At 40.1% G+C, this 14,871-nt stretch overlaps 1 long non-coding RNA gene across 2 annotated transcripts in view; it reads left to right on the top strand.

Moving 5' to 3' along the window:
* Positions 1–14,871, top strand: part of LOC143434304 (uncharacterized) — a 15,719-nt gene extending 848 nt beyond the window's left edge. The window contains exons 1-4 of one of the 2 annotated variants that reach the window (XR_013103706.1): positions 36–324; positions 6,606–6,759; positions 8,481–8,660; positions 10,214–14,871. This is a non-coding gene — a long non-coding RNA (uncharacterized LOC143434304). Of the gene's footprint in view, positions 1–35; positions 325–6,605; positions 6,760–8,480; positions 8,661–10,213 lie in introns of those variants that run through there. The other variant, XR_013103707.1, reaches the window with a different exon arrangement.

Below are 14,871 nucleotides of genomic sequence, written 5' to 3'. Positions count from 1 at the left end.
GGGTGACTAAGTAGTATAGGCTACAGGTGTGGTGGTATTGTAAGTAATAAGAAAATGATGGGTAATCAGTATAATAATACTCTTAATATTTATTGATTGCTCACCCAAAGCTTGGTGCTCATTAACATCTTCAATCCTGTGAACACGTCTTATTAAGTACCATTTTACAGATGATGAAAGGGAGGCTTAATAACATGCCTACATCCTCACAGATAGAAAATAGCATATTGGAATTTTATTTCTGCTGCCAGTACCTGTGGGCTCATGGCTGAAATAAAAGCACTTTGTATTCAGTGCTTAAAAAAAAAGAAGAAGAAGAAACAGGTTAGTAATGGCTCCCTTAAACAAACCATACTGATTATATGATGTTGGTAGAGGACACAATTTGAAAGTGGAATTTTCAAGTTCATACTCTATCACTTCAGCATTTGTCGACAGCCAAAAGAGGATTTGGGACCTTTAAAAAAGCCTGTGATTATTTTTTGTTGATATGCTCTGATAAGTCCTAATCTTTCTGAGAAGGAAAATGTCACTCTCTAACAGTTACAGATAGAGTATTTCTTAAGAACTAATGCTGTGTCTAGCTATAAGTACCTTGGTAGAGCATGCGTATTGTACATTTTGTGGAATGATAGGAAAGCTTCCTAGAAATGAAACTCCAGGTCAGCTTTCAAATTTCATGTTTATTTGCTGGAAAATGAAGCTTTGTATAGTCAGTTGGATGTATGAAATTTGATTTTACAAACTGAAGATGAATGTTTCTCTCAAAGGTCTTGATGATAGCTCTGCAGCACTGGTTACAGGAACATTTCCCCCAAGGAGTCAAAATTCATTTCCAGAACTTGTGTTTAATTAGTAAGATATTTTTGGGTGATTATACAGTTTTTAAGTAGTAGCACAGGACTTGAAATGTATATAAACAGTTTCGTTTGAGAATGGAAGTTCCCTGAAATGGCTGTGAATTCCTGAGAATTCAGCTCTCAGAGCCCTGTCACCTTGGGAATGTCTATGTTAAGGCCTTTATCCCAGTTGAACAATTTGGCTTCTAGGTCCACATTTCCCATCTCTCTGTGCCAAGCGTAGGACCTTTGTTTGAGAAAATTTCTGGAGTTTGAACAGGAAAAATGATTATCTTTAAAAAAAAAAAAATTGGCCACAGCAAAATTATAAACATTTATTCAAGGGTCACAAAGTAGAACATTGTGTGAGTGTCAATGGCTTGATTTAGCATTCACTGAAAACAAGTCTTTGTTGAGACCGTCTGAACACACAAGAGAGCTTCTGCAATGCTATGAATGCACAGATACTGTGGTGGGTTTGTCGGTTGCTTTTAGCTAAACAATTTTCAAAAATGAAATTACAAATTTATTTTTATAGAAAGAATATTAAATGGGAGATGTTTCACAGCTTTAGGATGTTTCAAATGATGTGACAATAAGGCTGAAGGTCTTTAGATAGCACTGGGTGCGTCCATTTCGTTTACTCTTTTTGTATTCTTTTTGTAGGCCTTTGACTGATGTGTTGACTTCTGTGGTCTCCAGTTCTAGTGTTTGTCCTGAGAACTGACATGGCCGTCTGTGTTCTAATTTCTTTGGAACCTGAGTTTTATGTTTAGACCTCAAAACTGTCAGCTCAGTTGGTTATGTTTGAGGTATCAGCGAAATTCTAGAAAAACCCTGCTTGAAAGGGCTGGTCTGCAACTCCTTAGATAACTCGAGTATCGGTTCTTCCAGAGATGACTTTGAGTTAGTCCTTCCATTTAAGGCCTCAGAGGGGCCAGACATGTGGGTGTGGGAGGCAGTAGATTCATTTTTTTCCCCCTTGGCTTGTCTCTGAGTAAACAGAAGCAACGAAATGGCTGTTGGTACAAAAGTGTTTCCTTCAGAATGCTTTCAGAAAGCAATATCGTGGCAGGCAGCAGTCATCATGCCTGTCCTATTTTACAGTAACCTGGGTTGTGCTGCCACTCAAAGAACATGGAACCTGGACTTTGACTAGGAAGGGCTATCAGTAATTGCCACTGTTGGGTGAACAATGGTAGAAATATTCAGAGACCTGGGAGGAGTTCCCTGGTGTTTTTCTGGGTTTTATGATGAGCATATTTGTTTATCTCATCTGTCACTTCCAACTGCAGGAAATGATCTGAAAAAGCCAGATATTAGGTTATGTTTAAGGTCGTGGAAAAAAACAGTGGCAACCTCCCAAAGAAAAGATGTGCTTCTGAGACTGGGGTGTGTTGGGTCATTGGGTCATTGCTGACTACCTCCAGGCCAGTCATTTCAGGAGGAAACAGAATTATAAGCTTGTTCCACCAGGAAAGAATGGACCTCAGAAACCTGATTTCTATATCTCCTTTGACATTTTCAAAAACTCTGCTCTTGTGCCAGACATTTAGAGGAGACTGAAACAAGTTTCAAAGGGGAAAGTGCTTATTTGTTTTAAGGCTTGCTCAAGTAATCCACTTATGCCATTTACCTTAGTAAAAACAACCTTCCGTGTAAACACCATTAATTATGTAGTGTAAGAGTCAAATAAAAATGCTAAAAAAATAAAAAGAAATTGTAGAATAAATTAGTGTAGCTTGAGTGCCCATACATTATAGAGAAATTGCAGTTTTACAGGGCTGGGTGTGTGATTTTTCTATTGTTTGAGCTATAGGATGGAACCAACAGAAAGTGACATTTCACAGATGGATACCGAAGCTGTTAAAATTTAAACTCATACGGCAGTGAAATTACTGTTTGCACAGGGTCCTTGACTCCAGCTTCTCTCTTTATCCATCTTTAAAAGACTATGAGGTGAGGTTTGAGTGTCCCATGGATCTCCTCAGAAGATCTGTTAGAACCAGACCATTGTTGTCTACTCCGGAATCAGTAGCCTCCAGCCTCCCTTTGAGTATAATAACACGAGATTGTTTGTTTCTGTGCTGAAGGAAATGAACTGATGTGCTGCTTGCTAGCCACAAAGAAAAGGGTCAGGGACTGAAGCAGCTGAAAGAATGGGGTCTAGTATGCATTGTGGTAGCAGTGTAGACTCATATCACCATTTGTTAATTGACTGCTTACAATTCCTCATGACAGGCTCTACATTTTTTTTTTGTCAGCCCATTTTACAGACAAGGGGTTGAGGCTTAGAGAAGATCACAAATGACATGGAGATTGGAAAGCATTTTCTCCTCCCTGTATTTTTCTGCTACCTCATTCATGTTTGTAAATGTGAATGTAAAGAACTATGGCTTATTTCAAAACAATATTTTAAAATATTTGAGCACATTTACATCATTTCCTCAGGGGGAGTTTTATTTTACCTTGGGAGGCAGGAAATGGTTTTGAGATGGAAAACGTTTTTCATTTTTATGGATTAAGCCCATCTGTTAAAATCACTAAAGCTGGATCATGGAAGAGCATAGGGTTCTCACAGCATGAAGAGGAGGCTACAGAGCTTCCCCTGGCTCTCTGATGTATACCCACACCATCAGGGAGGCCTGTTCAGACAGCCAGGGCAGCTAGCCAACAGGAAGAGCTATTCTTCAAACATGGTCTACCATGGTATTCTCAAGTATGTCTAACAACTTACTGCTTGAAGAATTTTGAAGTACAGTTTTTTCAAATGGTGAAAATTTGACCCACCTTCAGAGAGAGATAATAAAAAAAATTAGCCATACCATCTGCTATGTATGTTCAGCATAAATTAAAGAGAAACTGTCTTTATTTATTCAGAATAATGCTTCCAGCATTAAGCATTAAAATGACTGTACTAAAATAATCATGCATGTCCCCTATAGTGGAACTCACAGTCCAACAAGGGATACCAATGGTAACCAAGTGGCCATGTTAATAAATATTTCCTGCTGGGTTTGGTGGAACATTGCACTGGGGATCTCAGCACTTAGGAGGCTGAGGCAGGAGAATGAAGAGGCAGAGGCCAGCCTGTGCCACAAAGCAAGACCCCATCTCAAGTAAAACAAAACAAAATAATATTTATTGTAAATATCTCCTTCTCCGATGAAGGTAATACTTGTAACTAACATACTAGAAAAAGAAAGTAGAAATGGTATCTACTGTATGTATACAGTATGTATTTTACATTTTACTTAAAATACATAGACATCTACTTGCCAAATTTGATCCAGCTAAGATGTCTTGTTTGAGGACTGGTGTAGTAACCTAAAGTGTTACTTTACCTTCCTTGTAAAAAGCCCACTCAAAATTATACATTATGTACAATTTTCGGTTTCAGCTACTTTAAAATGAAAGCTGTGAAGACACTGTGAAGTAAATTTTTAATTGTATTCATTTATATTTTATTATCCACACAATCTTTTACACTTCTCTTTCTTAAAACTGATTTAAGAATGATCTCCACCCACTTCCCGGACTTTGCTTGTCTTTCTAAAGCATTTAACTTAGCTTTCACTGAAACAACAACTTTCCTTTTATGCTCATATTCGAACAGTTTGTGTGATACTTAATTAAACTATGTAATTATAGTAATCAAGTACAACTGCCATAAACAGGTCTAAGAACAAAAACAAGCCACTCTGAATAAGTATGGAACTCAGCTCGGGGAGTGGAGTGTCGAGAATCTCAGGCAGGAGGAACCCACAAGTAAGCATCTATCTCACTCTGGACAGTCAGTCAATACATCTTACAAAGGGATTTGAAAACATCAAATAAGTCCCAGAGGAACTCAATTAAAAAAGCTTCTATTATAATTAAAAACTAATAAATATTTCAAGGAAAAGCAATGGGTGCCGTAAAGGTCGGGAGATGCCTCTTGCCTTAGGCAGTCAGGAAAGGCCTCAGAGAATTGTATTTCAGCTGAGAGGGAAGCCCCTTAGATTTATCTCAGAGAGGGGCTGGGGCAGAAGTCTAGAGAGAGAGCACAGCAGCACAGTGGCAGCTGTATGAGGACTTGGGGAGTGTATTTTAAAAATGAGGAACCACAAGAAGCCAGTGGTTGTGTGAAGATCAGGCAGAGGACTGGAGCAGGGCAAGGTAGGGGGAAGATAGACCACTTCATGACAGCTCTTAGGCCAATGGCTCTGAACTTTCCTAATGCTGCCACCCTTTAACTCACAGCTCATCATGTTGTGATGGCCTCCAATCATAAAACTATTTTCATGGCTTCTTCATAACTGTAGTTTTGTTACTGTTGTGAATTCTAATGTAGATATCTGTTTTCTGATGGGCTTAGGGCCCGTCAATCCCCGAAGGGGGTTGTAACCCACAGGTTGGTTGTCTTCACCCTATCCACAGAAGTTTCCAGTGCAGGTGAAGTAAAGGACTGCTTATTTTATGAAGAACAACATCTAGTTTATAAAGTCTAGAGCTTCAAGTCTGATGATTTGGGAACTTTGATTTCTTTTTTTCCAATCACACACACACACACACACACACACACACACACGCACACACACACCCCTCTGGCTCCAGGATTTCTCTTAGGGAGGAAGATGTGCTCATTGAGGAAAGTGCATTCACCAGAAGCTTGTGGGTCAAAGATGAGCATCTAAGGGCAAATGTCAGGACAATATAAAGGACAGTAAATATCTCTGCTGAGAAAATAAGAGGAAGGGAGAGAGAGAATTTATTTCCCAGAGCTTCTACCATCATGTCCCACAAACTGAGCAGCTTAAAGCAACAGATATTTATTAAATTCTCTCGTTTTGGAGGCTGGACGTTGGAAATCAAAGTGTCAGCACAACCATGCACCCTCTGTGTGGCTCTTTTCTTGAATTCTTTTCATGCTAGTGGCCAGTAACTCTGCCGTTCCTGGTCTGCAACACTGTGCATGCAGCTCTGCCTCTATTTTCACATGGCATCCTCTCTGCACCTTGATATCTATCTCTCAGAAAGAATGTTGTATTGGACTAGCATCTGCTTTAGTACTGTTACCTTAGCTTGCTTATGTTGTAAACACTTTATTTCCCATTTACAGGTATTGGGATTTGGGGCTTTAAGGATAAATCCCAGAACCTATAACACACTCAAAGGAAAGGAGGTAGGAAGGGTCAGAAAAACCATGTGAGGTTAGGTATCTGGGGTGCTTATAAGAAGAAGTTGCTAGAGGTGGGGTGGAGGAAAGCACGGATAAGGGGTTTTAAAGTACTTTTCTTACAGAATAATATACACAACTGTCTCTCTACAGTGCTTCTGGAGGGGATCAGCTATAAATGTGCTAATAGTGTTTTGACAGTGGAGATGAGAAGGCAGATAACATGTAGATCCATGAAGAAGTTCTTGGTCCCAAGGTTGGAGCTGCTGACATGAAGGCCAAGATCACAGAGGGTTTCTAGAGAGCAATTCGATATAGACAGGGAACCTGGGAGAAAGACCACTGGATATCTGTACCTTCAGATTGTCATATATATGTTAGCTCTTGCAGCTCCTGGTCTGGGGCTTTGGTAACATCTTTTGGTTGGACTTGGACAGCAATGTACAATATAATTATGAGAAAATTTTTCCTGTCACTTGGCTCTCTCAGCCTTTTCAGGGTACTGTGCGGGGTGTTTAGCTGTATTAGGAACCTCTGTGAGCTACTTTAAAATACAACAAAACCTTTCACATTTTGTTTCTCTCGCCCTGATGTTTTCTACACATAAGAATGGCAAGATTACAGCTTGAATGGAGAGGGAATAGTCTCGGAAGTCCTGTGTCTGTTTTTGCCACTGGCTCTACTTACTTCACAGCAAACCTTCACATTTTGTTTTCGGGTTGGAAACTGAGGCACTGAAGCTCTTTTACTCCCTTCACTCAGGTGGGTCCCCAACTCCCAGTGAGGGAAATGATTTCCTGTCGTGAGTCTAGGTGCTTGCCTTCAGCATTGTTGCTATTAGCCAGCAAGTCTGAATTGTACAAAATTAAATCTGTCCTTATGGCCTGAAGGGAAGCCAATCTTAATAATGGTTTAATGTCCTCAGAGTGAAATAGCCTGACGTGGGGGAGGACCCACCATCTCTGGGAGCACTCCTGCTCATTTCCGTGCCTCATTTACATCGGTATTTAACACAAATGTGATTTTAAAGCACATAACAGCCTTCTTAAAACCTAAGTAACTGGCAAATGGCTAGAATAATTAATAAAGCAGTTTTTAAAAATTTCTGTAAGCAACTCAAGGAAAATAAGAAAATATTCAATAGGCAAAGGTGTTGTTAGTGATTAATAAATGCAGTGGGCCTTTGTAGGAGCTTTCAACTACGTATGGTAGGCGCCTCGTGAGCGTTGAGCTTGCTTAGGCAAAGTGAGGCAGCAAAACAAAACAAAACAAAAAATAGCAGTTGTCAAGAGGCTGAGAGCCTGTGGACCAGTAAGATCATGATTGTATATTTAGGCAAAAGACCTCTTGGGTCTTTCCTCATTCTGTGAGTTTTCAATGCATTGCTCACTGGAATGGTTAGAGAGTGCTCCTCCCTAGCCTACCCATCCCAGGCATCACAGCCTGGCTAATCTTGCCTTCTGGTTGGGAAAGAAAGGGTTAGTTCTTTTGATGACACTTGCCGTTCCTTTCAAGCCTTTGAAAACCAGTGGATTTCCTTAGAAAGTCCTTTCTGGATACCACCTGCCTCCTGGGTAGCTGTTCTTCTAGAAAATGTACTGGTGTCAGGGCCAACGGTCCCCAGGGGGTGGCTTCTGAGACTCCCTTTGGCTCAGTTCTATATCATGGGTTCAGGCTCCATACTTCTGTGTCTGGTTCTTTCTTCTAATAATAAAAAAAAAAGTCCATTTAATTTTACCTTATTTGTATCTGTTTGTCTGCACATATATATGTGTGCCACACGTGTGCCTGTGAAGGCTGGAAGAGGGTGTTGGATCTCTTTAATACAGGTGGTTGTAGCACTGTATGGGTGCTGGGAACTGAACCCAAATCCTTTCAAGACCACCAGTCACTGACAGCACCTCATTTCTCTCTTCAGCGACCGGCAGATGGCTCTTTACCCTAGTTTCTGCTTTGCCCTTAGTGCTTTCAACCACCTTCTAAGAGACTTACCCAGTCAATGTCAAAGGTGTTAGGCTTCTATGACACATTTGCATGGGTCATATTGAAGTTGAAGACCATCTCTTATTTCTATTCAAACTCTTAAAAGCTACCACACATTAAAAAGATTAGAACACCAAGAAAAAAATTCTCAGCTTGAACTAGTCACACAGCTAGCTGTCCTGGGCTTTTTAAGAAGCTGTGCTTATTGTCCTGTAGATATGAAGCATTCTTTTTGTTTGTTTTTTTGTTTTGTTTTCTTGAGACAGGGTTTCTTTGTGTAGCCCTGGCTGTCCTGGAACTCACTCTGTAGACCAGGCTGGTCTTGAACTCAGAAATCCACCTGCCTCTGCCTCCCAAGTTCTGGGATTAAAGGCGTGCGCCACCACCGCCCAGCTGACATGAGTTTTAAACATTTTCTTCCTTCCTTTCCTCTCTCCCTCCCTCCCTCTTTTTCTTTCCTTTTTTTTTTTTTTTTTTTTTTTTTTGTAAAAATTTAAAAGGTTCTTTATAAACTCAAGAGTGACAACTACTTTCTGGGAAAACACAGAAGGATGAATGATAAAAATCTGCTGGCAGATATGAATGGTAGAAGGAAACTGGGGTCAGCTGTTCTCATTCATCAGACAGGAGGAACTGGCTTACGCTTGGTAGAATAAAAGGAACTTAAGAAACAACTCATTGTAAGTACAAAGGAACTTTGGCATTGCTTTCCTGAGCTGCTGGTGATAACTTAATTATAGTGTGGTCATATTTCTTATTTTGTAACTTAATTAGTTAAGGCGTTTCTATGCCATTTCTCTCTCTACCTGAGCATGTCTCTGTGTCTGCATGTGTGCGTCTTCATCTGAATATGCATGTGTGTGTGTGTGTGCAAATGAACAAAAGAAGACAATAGTAGAGGCATGTGTTACTAGCTGCATTAATCCAAGAACAGCTGAAAACCTAGAGCTGCTCTTTCTGCTGCAGCTTGTCTACTACAGTCAGGTGGAGGTTGCCTTGAAGATTCCTACTTACAGGCTTTTAGTTTAGTTTTCTGTCACAACAGTCGTAGTTCACAGTTATTTGTAGCTCCTTTGTGTATGTAGTGCTTTCTCCTCTTTGATCACCACTGACTCCAATTCAGGCAGATGAGGGCAAAATGTAACCCAGTGGAATAGTTCATTTAACCCAGTCATGTTTGCTCTATCTATCCTATATTATCTTTCATAGGTTTTCTGATTGTATTTTCTCTCTCATCACTTACATGAAATCATCTTCCCTCCTTGGCTGGGGGAGGAGGAGTTCTCAAGTTACTTGGTTATCTGATATCTGTGGATAATTTACAGGCCTCATAATCTCCACCTTCTGGGTTCTGCGGCTCAGTGGTACTATGACCTTCAGTAGGTGTTGAGCCGCTAAGTAGGGCAGGGGAGGCCATTATAGAAAGGAAACAACACGTGGCTTCTAAGACTGCATGAAACACTTCTATTGTGACTAGATGAATTACATATTCATGAGCATTGAGAAATGAAGACTGTTTCCCCTGCCACACACTCACCTTGGCTGAGCACAAGGCCTGGCAAGCAATGCAGAGCTCTGGCTCTCTTCTCTGTTTACCTGGCCAGTCAGTGCGCTTTCTGTAACATGTTGTGGGAGGAAAGCTGGGAAGAGACATCTCCAAAGAAAACCGAATTCCATCACCATTGCTCTTTTTATTTTATATTAGTGGCTGTTTATTTACTAGGCACCACTCTCAAATCATCCTAACAAAGTTGTAGTACTGTATTATGGGGAAAGGAATCTACTGGTTGCAAAGAAAGTTTCCACACAAATACTATGAAGGTTTTCCTTCACTGCTTTAAGTAGACTGTTTAGCTGTTTGTTGTACAACTACTTACAAGTGATGAGTTTTGATGATCCTATTTCTTGTTAATTCCTGTTAGCAGAGAATTATGGAAACTCTCCCTATTTTATCAATGGAAAAACTGAAGACAGAGACGTTAAGTGATTTCTCAGGGGACATTATTAATGGCAGAAACAGAGAACATTGCTGCACTTCTCTGTCTCATCTCTTAGTTCATATTTATTCCACCAGAACACCACACTCATGAGGATTTAATGTTAGTCTTACTATGTCAGGACCAATAAGGACCAAAAATAATTGGACTTTTAAAATGGGGAATTGGGTTCTGTTCAAACTCATTAGAGCTCCCTATTCCTCCTGTCTTTAACTTATCCCCATTCTCTATCCCAGGTATTCTCCATCTTATTCTTTTCTGCTGATCAAGTGAGTATAATGGCTCATTGCAACTACAACTCATACAACATTCCTGGGCTCCTCTACTATAGATGTTGACTCCTTGCAGCTAGGTTTCTGGATGTGACTTTGGGCTCTTCTAAGCAGTTACATTCCCTCAAGACAAATTCAGACCTGAGTTAAATAGTGAGAACAATTATAATTTGTTAGCCTTTATTCCTACTTTCTACTCCTAAGTGAGAAAGTCATGTGGACTAACTGTTACTACCCATGAAGAGTTGCAAATAAAGTATATTCCTGGAAGCAGTGGTTACACTGGCAAACATCTCGATTTTCAGGATTCCTAAAGATGCTGTAGAAGGCAACTGCCACTGGGGTTGCTGTACTTGAGTATTGTTTTAGAACTCATTTCTTCAGAGTCCTAATAGAAACTGTCTCTTCTGATCTTAAGATTTCATTAACATTTAATTCACCAAAACTCTTTCTACTGAAATTTGTTAGATTTGTTTCTCAGAGCTGTTACAGGGTCATAACTGATCACCCATTGTCCCACTGCACCCTTGTCAGGAGCAACCTTGCTTATACCCTGAAGGCCTAAATCAGCCACAAGCCTAAGTCAGCCATACATGCCTGCTAACACAAAGTCTTGGTCTCTGTGGGAAAACACTGACCATAAAACAGATAGGTATAAGATCTTGTAAACTGGTAGCCTTGGTGGAAAACTATCAGCCTGGATAAGAACAAGTAGTCATAGACCTTGTGGATAGGTAGCCTTGGTGGAAAGTACCAGCTTAGATAAGAACAAATGAATCATAGACAGTCATGTGACCTGTTCCCTGCTTCTTCACCCAGCCAAAACCCTGTTCTGGAAGATATCTGTACTCTCCCTGAGAACACCTACACTCCTGCGTCATCCCCCTCCCCACATCCTGCCTCTATGTGTATATAACCCCTGTGTGAAAAAATTAAAATGGCAGTTTGATCAGACTATAGACAAGCTGCCGTTCTTTGCGTCCCCTGTCCCCCAGTTCTCTCTTCCAGGTCCTCTGGAACCCAGTTCAACACCCTGTGGGACTGGGGCACACCCTGAGTTGTCAATCTGTGATCTAACACACACTTGTGCTTTTAAATACTGGCCCCCAGTCTCCCACACCCGGACTACAAGGTTATTCATCTTAGTTCTGCTCTAGCTTAGATAATGACCAGCACATTTCCTTTGAAAAAGTGGGAGAATGACTAAATGCATAGGAGCAGACATCCAGTGATGCTTTTGTCATGTGAGAATGAAAAACTTGGTCAAAATGTACGTAATGCCATTAACATATTTTATATAATGAACTGTGGAAATGGCACATACTTTTTAGTCTGATATTAATCATTACTTCTTACTTAAACAGTCAAATGGGATTTGCTGCTTGGCAGTTAAGTATTTGCTGTCCCTGGAAGACTAGAAATGCACATTGATGAATGTGAGCCTCTTCTCTTGCCTCCTGCCTCTCACTCACTACATTTCTTCCTGAGCAAATTCTGAACAGGTGCTACTAGACGCCTCATTAACTGCACAGAGCTGTAGAAACCATGGGTAAGACGATTACTCGCCAGAAAGTAAGCCTTGCATTCTTTAAACACTGCATTGGACCAAAATCATTGTGATTCATCCTGTGTTGCCACCAGCAACAGATACTGGCTTAAGATGCCAAGAGCTTGAATTGATGTTCTGTCTTACCTTTTTTTCTGATCCCCCTTTCTTGCTATTCAGTGTGCTCTCTGTCATTTTTCTGTTTATTTATATGTTTTGTTTTCCCATTAATATTTATTAAGTACCTACAGGTTGCATTGTAAATCTCTCTCTCTCTCTCTCTCTCTCTCTCTCTCTCTCTCTCTCTTGCTCTCTCTCTCTCTCTCCTTTTAAGGACTCATTTACAACTTGTTTAATTCTTTAATTAATTGATTTTTTGTAAAAAAAAAAAATTTGAGGCTGGGTCTCAGTTGTAGCTCAAGCTAGTGCTGAGCTCACTGTGTACCTTATGCTGGTCTTGAATTTTTGTGATTCTCCCAAGCACTCCCCAGCCCCTGAGTCCTAGAATTATAGGTATGAGCCACCACACACCCAGCTCATTTATCTAATTATCACTAAAATATTCTGAGATCTGGAGGATAGCCACTGACATACTCATCTTATTAGGGAGTTTGAGAGGATAGAAAAGTGTCTCCTTGAAGGTCATACAGCAGGCCATGGAGGTGTGTTGCTTCATTGATAACAGTTGATGTGTAACCCTAGTTATACACAGTTTTTGTTCAAGTACCATTTTCTATGGTAACACTATGATTGAGACAATAAGCAGCTTTCATGTCATTAGGACTGCACTGTGAGCCAGTGGGTTACATACATGCTGACAACAGAAGGGGTGTCTTGGAGAGAGGTAGAAAATCCTTGAACTTAATTATAAAAGATATTTCTGCATAAAACACCCACACAGAGTGCAGGCAAACCTCATCTGAAGATGATTAATCTCTTTGGAATTAACAAAGTCACTGCAGCCATCAGAAGAGGTCACACACCTACAGCTTTCTGACTTGACCTGACAGTATATATAGGCATGATATAGGACAGTGTGTCTAAGTTGGAGCAGCCATGAGAAGGGGGTTGGACCAGGACAAATATTGTAGGAAAAAAAGTAAAATGGGTATTGATTTAAGGGTTCATGGAGGATAGATGCATGAGGAGGCCATGGAGGAGTATTGCTCACTGCCTCGCGCTTCCTGACTTGCTCCTCATCCTGCTTTCTTTTAGAACACAGGTCCACTAGCTCAGGAGTGCCCCAACTCACAATGGGCGAGGCTTCATCATCAATTACTAATTTAGAAAATGCCCTGCTGGGCAGTGGTGGCACACGCCTTTAATCCCAGCACTTGGGAGGCAGAGGCAGGTGGATTTCTGAGTTCGATGCCAGCCTGGTCTACAGAGTGAGTTCCAGGACAGCCAGGGCTATACAGAGAAACCCTGTATAGCTATAGATAGGCTCCTGGTGGCTTGGTTTCTCTGTGACATCAGCAAAATATTATAGTATTGATAAAACTACAGCAAGGGACATGTTTTCTGTTTTCTGACAGAGCTTGTCTAATAATGAGGCGAACGACACTGGAAGGTCAGTAGCTCTTTGTTATCAGAGATGCTTGAAGAAGATGGTCACCTGTCCAAAGTATGATCCAGGAGCCTCCCTGGAGAGTGTAGACAGCTATCAGGTTTTCAGGCTAACGTGTGCTAGGTGAAGCAGTGGGCTGCATGCAAGAAATCTGTGATAGAATCCAGACAAAGCTTTTCAGTAAAGTTCTGGGCCAGAGCAGCCGACTCTATAGAGGAAGGTAGAAGAGAAATATAATCCCTTGTGCATTTGTATTTATCTTTTTTTAATATTGGTAAATCATATAGCCTGGGATACCCAAACACCAAAGGCTGTTCCAGTTATCTTCGTTTGTTCGTTCACATCACTATGTTTCTGTGTACTGTAGTCAATTTGGGCTTTGTTAATGAAAGTTATAGGCTATACACCTTAAATAGCAGAATTACAAATAGAGTCTTTATAATAATCTTAACACAGGGGATAATTGTTTCATATTTTATTGTGTCACGAAGAGGTTTGTGGATCATATTGGGGAAAGTTAAAATTGTCAAATTGTGCTTTTAATTGTTTTTTTAAAACAAGAGATGTATATGATTATGCTATTCTTCTGCGATGACAAACAGCTGTTAGTGGTAGACATGTTAGAAAAATTTACAAACAAAGCTGCACACTGGCCAGGTTCCATTTTCATGTCTGAGCCAGGCAGGTTCTGCTGTAAGTGAGCTCACTCACTGCTCATCACACAGCGTTAAGGAAACAGAAAAAGACTCTCATTTCATGGACACATGAGGAACTAGAAGAAAAACGAAGAGACTTCACCACAACCACAAAACGAGTTAAGAAAAGAACTGCAAATGAAGGCTTTTAATCAGTCAATTAAACCACCATTGCTTTTTAAAGAGGATAAATCATTTAAAGAGTTTTTTTTTTTTGGGGGGGGGCTACAGAGAAAGTATGTTGATCATAATGGTCAAATAATGTTTCCACCATTGTTATTTTTCTTGCCAAGGCTTTCTAAGTATAATCTTTAAGACTCATGATGTTGTAAACTTAAAACATGTAGTTTTTGAATTTTAAAACTGGTTTGAAGTTAGTTTCCGTGTATTTCAAAGAACTCACTTATTAAATAAATAAAAATGCAGTGAGTTCTAATTTGTTGGGTGAAGAGTAGTAAGAAAGAGAAGAAAGAAGCTCATGAAGCTCAGCAGGGAATTCTGACAAAAACTTACAAAATTGGTCGTGGAATTTAGATTTTTCCATGTTGTATCAAGGCGGCAAATACTGCTCGTTTTTCCTAGTATTTGGATGGACATATGTTTTCGAAGAATCTTTCTCAAAAATAACAGCCATGACGTCTGCACTGGATTTTAAAATCGCTGTATCCCCAAAATACCAAGAAAGAGGTTTTAAAAATGAGGAAACAGTCTATTGCATTCTTCTTAGTTCCTATATGTTATCAGCAGCAGTATCCTTTTAGTGAGGCCAAACCTTCTTTGTTCCTAATAAAGTAAAATCATCTCAAAATGTTTA

The sequence above is a fragment of the Arvicanthis niloticus genome, chromosome 14, assembly GCF_011762505.2.
Source record: "Arvicanthis niloticus isolate mArvNil1 chromosome 14, mArvNil1.pat.X, whole genome shotgun sequence".
Lineage (NCBI taxonomy): Eukaryota > Metazoa > Chordata > Mammalia > Rodentia > Muridae > Arvicanthis > Arvicanthis niloticus.
The sequence above is the reverse complement of the archived record's forward strand: the minus strand, read 5'-3'. Positions and strand labels throughout refer to the sequence as shown.